The following is a 6,510-nucleotide window of genomic DNA, read 5'->3' as shown; positions in this document are numbered from 1 at the left end:
GTATTTTATGCTCTTGCCTCCTTTGTCAAATGAAAACATGCTCAAAATCACTAATCATCCAAGAGATGCAAATCAAAACAACAATGAGGTACCACCTCACACCTCAGAATGGCTATCAACAAATCAACAAATGGCAAGTGCTGGAGTGGATGCGGAGGAAAAGGAACCCTCTTGCCCTGCTGGTGGGAATGCAGACTGGTGCAGCCACTGTGGAAAACAGTATGGTGTTTCCTCAAAAAATTAAAAATGGAAGTCCCATTTGACTAGCTTGAAAAGCTTCTAGGAATATACCCTATGAAACCTAAAATACTCATTAGAAAGAATATATGCACCCCTACGTTCATAGCAGAGCAATTTACAGTAGCTAAGATTTGGAAACAGCCTAAGTGCCCTTCAGCAGATGAATGGATTAGAAAACCGTGGTACATCTTCACAATGGAATACTATGCTGCTGTAAAAAAGAAAGAATTCTTACCATTTGCAACAGCATGGATGGAACTGGAGAGCATTATGCTAAATCAAACTGAATCTTAAAGTCCTTCTACCAGGCTTTAAATGGCCAAAAAAAATTCTATCAGGACTGTTTCAGCATGAGTTGAATTCAATCTCTCTCCCCTCTTGAAATAGTCTTGAACAAAGTTTTCCTTACCTGTTTAACTCTGTCCAGTGTAATTTTTCTTTCTGACTTTGCTAGTTTATGTTACCATGGGTAAGTTATTTTAACTTCTGTCTGAGAACAGAACAAAATAGAACAACTTCTTTCAGAAACACACTGTTAGATAGGCAACTTTCTAAAAGCTCTACTGTATAATCAAACTGCCAAAATATTAGTAATATCCACTCTCTCCATTATACCCCTTTCTCTCATCAGTGTTATGTAAGTCTCCAACATAGAAGCCATAACATTAAGTTATGAATATCTGTCTCATTGAAATTAGAGCTACTTGTAGGAAGAGAGAGTTCTCACTCAGTTTTCTATTCCCAGTGTCTAGGCCAGTGCCTACCAGGCACACTCATATCACCCTGGGGGAAGCACCCAGGCAATCTTCTAATACCTCATAAACGAGTGACCATATAGTTTATTATCTACATCAGGACAGTACTGAAAATTAAAGGGACTAAAATAACTTTATATAATTTAAAACATATTTTTATTGCCTGATAAATTAGTTTTATGAAATTATGGTTAAGAAAAATTCCCCCCAAATCTATTTTTTAAGGTTTCACCACAATTAAATGCTAAAAAAATCATAGGCCTTTTAAATTTCACTCTATTCTAGAACAAGTGTTGGGGGATTGTAAAGGGTAAAGGCGGTCAAATATATGGTGACAGGAGATTTGACTTTGGGTAATTAACACAATGCAATATACAGATGATGTTTCATATAATGATACACTTGAAAGCTGTATAATTTCATTAACAAAGTCACCCCAATAAATTTAATTTAAAAAAAGAATATCAATCTGTAAGGTACAAATAGAATCAATCAAATATGTTCTTTTCATAAGTAAAGATATTCCAAAGCACAGTCATAAGATTTCAAAATTCATCTTTTGAATTCTCATTTAATTTCTTTTTTCCTCCCTTGCTTTTGCAGAGATAAATTTTAATGTCTCTCTGTTTACAAGCTTTGTTCTCAAAAATTCAATTTAATAAAGCCTAAGATTTGGTGTTCCATATATGAAATACTTTTATTAAGTATTTTAAACTGATTTTTTAAAATGTGGCATTACAAATTATTTTCCAGTAATGGTCAATACTATTATAGAGTCCAGCTAGTGTTACCCAATGGTTGAGCATTGACCCATGCACCAAGAGGTCACTGGTTTGATTCCCAGCCAGGCACATGACTGGGTTGCAGGTTAGATCCTCTCTAGGGGGCCTTCAGGAGGCAGCTGATCGATGTTCCTCTCCCTTCCTCTCCCTCCCTCTCCTTTCCTCTTTCTCTCTAACATCAATTAATCCTCCTGAAACTATTCCAAGGAATTTAAAGAGGATGAAACACTTCCAAGCTATTTTTACAAAGCCAGCATCAGCCTAATTCCAAAACCAGATAAAGACACTACAAAGAAAGAAAATTACAGGCCAATAATATCCCTGATGAACACAGATGCTAAAATCCTCAACAAAACATTAGCAAATTAAATCCAGCAATACATTAAGAAGATCATATACCATGATTAAGTGGGATATATTCCGGGGATGCAAGGCTGGTACAATATTCACAATCAATAAAGGTGACATATCACATAACAAAATGAAAGATAAAAATCACATGATCATATCAATAGACACAGAAAAAGCATTCAACAAAATCAAGCACCCTTTTTTTGATAAAGGGGAATAGAGAGATCATACCTCAACATAATAAAGGCCATATTTTACAAACCTACAGCCAACATCACACTTAATGGGCAAAAACTAAAACTATTTCCTCTAAAAACAGGAACAGACCCTGTGCTTGACTACTGGAGCTTCAGAGGCCAAGCTAATGTCACACAGCTCTGGGTCCTGGCCCTCCTCCTAGGCTTGGTGTGGCCCCAGAAGCTGGACTTCTACAGTGAGACAAAGCTGAGCCACCTGGTCAGGGATGAGACAGTGGGCACCTGGGCAGTCCTTTGTTTTCACTCTAGTACATCTTGCCACGGCACTTCATCCTCCTGTGCATGTATCTTTGAAATGTATTCCATGCCATACTATGGAAGAATCCTATTTCCCCCAGCAACAATACCAAACCTAGATTTAATACCTGCAGTTTTAATCTCTCCCAGAAACATCTTACTCAACCAGTCTGGAATTTACTGGTCAACACAAATGAGATAATCTGTCAGGTAGACCCTCTCTATTCTCCACAGAAAGAAGAGGCAAATCTGCATTAAAAAATTCTTCCCTGTTTCTTCCTGCTCCCTAACGAAGATGTCCTGGCCCCCAAATACTAGTAATCCTTTTCTTTTAATAGCTCCCTTGCCCCACCCTTTCCCCCAATAAAAACCTTCCATTCTGTCACAAGAAGGGGATAGTGCCTGATTCATGAATCACTTAATAAAGCCCATTAGATCTTCAAATTTTCTAGGTTAAATTTTGTTTTCTTAACAATAATATTTATAATATTGTGATGTCTGATAAGAAATATGTATTTGGTCTTCCTCCCTTTCTGGCACAAAGCTCCTAAAACCCTTGGAATTTCCTCAGTGGTGACAGCCATAAATTTATCTTTTGCTGTGCTCATGAGGTGACTGTCAGGAAGCACTTAGGTAACCTAAGGATGGGGACTGGTTACCAGGGGTCCCAGCCATGTGATTAGAGGGTTGGAGCTTTCGGCACCACAACCCGCCTTGTCTCCCAGGACCTCGCCTACCCTCAAGAAGGAAAGAGAGGATGGAGGTTGAATCCAATGCCAATGGCCAATGATTTAATCAATCATGTATATGGAATGAAGTCTCCATAAAAACCCCAAAGGACAGGCTCAGAAGCATGTAGGTTGGTGAACATGTGGAGATGAGAGGGAGTGGCACACTCAGAGGGCATGGATGCTTAGTGCCCCTTCCTACTTTACGTTGCCCCATGCATCTCTTCCATTTGGATGTTCCTGAATTATGTCCTTTTATAATAAACTGGTAACCTAGTTAGTAAAATGTTTCTTTCAGTCATATGAGCACTCTAGCAAATTAATTTAACCCAAGGAGGAGATCAAAGGAATCTCAAATTTATAGTCAATTAGTCAGAAGCATAGGTAATACCTGGACTTGTGATTATGGGCCAAAGACGGAGGGGGACAGTCTAATAGGACAGAGCTCTTAACCTGTGGGATAGTGTCAGAATTGAGATGAATTTTAGGACACCCAATTGGTGTTGTAGAACTGCTTGGTGGTATGGAAAAAACCCCAATACACATTGGAATTGGTGAGCAGAAGTGTTAATATTTTTTACAAAGCTTACAATAAATCATTCATTTTTTTGGATACAAAAGTATTTATTTTATAAAACTTTATATTTAAAATAGAACTTTAATCTGTCTACTCACAAAACCTAATTTAAAACATGATACATTTATCTCTCTGGCTGATTTGATGTTATTTTTACGAACAATACTCAACTTGTAATTTTTTTATATTAAGAACCTATACTAAATGAAGTTTGTATTTTATCAGAAAACATTTGCCTTTAATCTTAAAAGAGTGCTTTTTGAAATGAAAGCACCAACAACTACTTTCAGATGGTACAGAATTTCTTATTTCTTGAAGACTCTGTGGTTGACCACTTCTTCATTAGTTACCTGCAACAAGAAACCTTCCATTTTACTACCAACACCACTGAAGGAACCAAGAAAAGCTTTATTAATCACGTGGCTTGCCTCAGCTGTTGAAATGAAGCACTTTACAGTCTTTGTGGCAGCAGAATATACTTGTCCATGGTTCATATCAATGCCATGGCAAATAGGAAGAAGCTCAATATCGGTTTCTCCCTCCATAGCCCCCACTTCCTCCTACAGAATTTCTTATTTCTTGAAGACTCTGTGGTTGACCACTTCTTCATTAGTTACCTGCAACAAGACACCTTCCATTTTACTACCAACACCACTGAAGGAACCAAGAAAAGCTTTATTAATCACTTGGCTTGCCTCAGCTGTTGAAATGAAGCACTTTACAGTCTTTGTGGCAGCAGAATATACTTGTCCATGGTTCATATCAATGCCATGGCAAATAGGAAGAAGCTCAATATCGGTTTCTCCCTCCATAGCCCCCACTTCCTCCTCTTCCTCCAGGACCATAGTTTCCTCCACCATATAGTCCCCCCAAGTTCCTGCTACCACCAAAATTTCCACTCTTCATTGGACCATAGTTAGATGGTTGCTGGTTATAATGTACAAAATCACTGTAATTTCCACTTCTGTAATTTTCTCCTCCATAGTTGTCTATGAAGACTTAATTAGATAGACAAAACCCATTTTATAAAAGAAGAGATATACACAGTTTACTATATATACCAATGAACCCAAGTTACAAACAATACCCAGTGGATTCTGACATGAGTATCCAGGCATTCTACACCAAGGCATCCACGACAATCCTTAATTGAAGTGGCTAGGTGAAGCGTCTCTGGATTCTCTTCTTGGAAAATATAGGGGGTTCTACAGTGACACTGATTTTAAAAGACTCTAAACTTGACTGAAATAGGTACTGCATTCTTCATGGTTATTACTGTATCAGATAATTCTTAGGATTTGCTTATGGTCATATTTATAAAACTAAAGATTTACATGTTTAATTAAGAAATGAATATACGATATTTAAGCTCTGGCTCTCTCACCTCAGTGTTTTATTTATGAGCAATCTTTGTTATAATGAATGTATTTTCTCTGCATAGTTACAATGGGAGGTGTGCTTTTGGAGGGAAGGATCTTTTCTTGTAGTTTGAACTGAAGATAGATTTCTCATTTTTACAGTATCATAATATTTCACATGTAACATCATTGAGCAACTTCTGGGAATGGCCAAAACTGATTTTTTAAAGGGAGACTATTTAGAAAGTTACAAGGATATATCAAGGACTTCAGGAAAGGGCAAGTAAGTTCTCCACTCAATTATAACAAGGAATAAAAGCCACCAGGAATAGAGCTATCTATGTTCTTTCTGTGTCTTCTTCTTAATCCCAGGATTTTTTTCACCTCTGATTCTCTCAGTGGATTGGATTCAGTCTTCTTTCTCTTTGAAGAGCTGATTTCTCTGCTCTTTTGCTCATGGACCAGAATGGTTGACCAGCATGTGTTCTATCACTTCTTTGAATCCTAATTCTAATTCCCAGGAACATATAGTTATCTTAGCTTAGGCTATGGATTGATGCCTACTGACTCAGTCATTCACTTGACAACAGAGATTCACCTATGGTTTGAAGGTAGGGGTGAGTGCTTTTAGGAAAATGAGAGTAGACTGAATGACAATCCCTTTATCTTTTTCTCTCATAATGACCTAAAGCCAAAACGTAGTATTTAAGTATGATCTGAATAAAGCAGAATGTTTTGAAAGACTATTACTTCTCCTTTCTTGCACAGGAATTACAAGTATCTATTTTTCAATGTTGCCATTTTATACTTCTTTATCATTTCTCCATTTTTTCTAGTTTTGATATAAATAAATCTGTGGATATGTTTGATAAAGCTTGAAAGCTTTTTGGCTTTAAATGTGCACATAAATAGTTATGTAACCTTTTACAATCTTGGAGCAATAACTAGTATACTAATAATATTTTAGGATAGTGTATTTGATAATCTACACTAATAAAAGAGAAACATGGTAATTGGCATACGACTGCTACCCTTTTCATTGGCTAATCAGCAAGATATGCAAATTAACTGTCAGCCAAGATGGCAGCCGGCAGCCAGGCAGCTTGAAACTAACATGAGGCTTGCTTGCTTCAGTGACAGAGGACTCCAACGTTCCCTGAGGCTGCAGGCCTATGAGCTCCAACTCTAAGCAACTATGTTACAAATATAGAAGCTAAACACTTTT

This window comes from Myotis davidii, unplaced genomic scaffold (assembly GCF_000327345.1).
Source record: "Myotis davidii unplaced genomic scaffold, ASM32734v1 scaffold319, whole genome shotgun sequence".
Lineage (NCBI taxonomy): Eukaryota > Metazoa > Chordata > Mammalia > Chiroptera > Vespertilionidae > Myotis > Myotis davidii.
Note: the sequence above shows the minus strand (reverse complement) of the source record.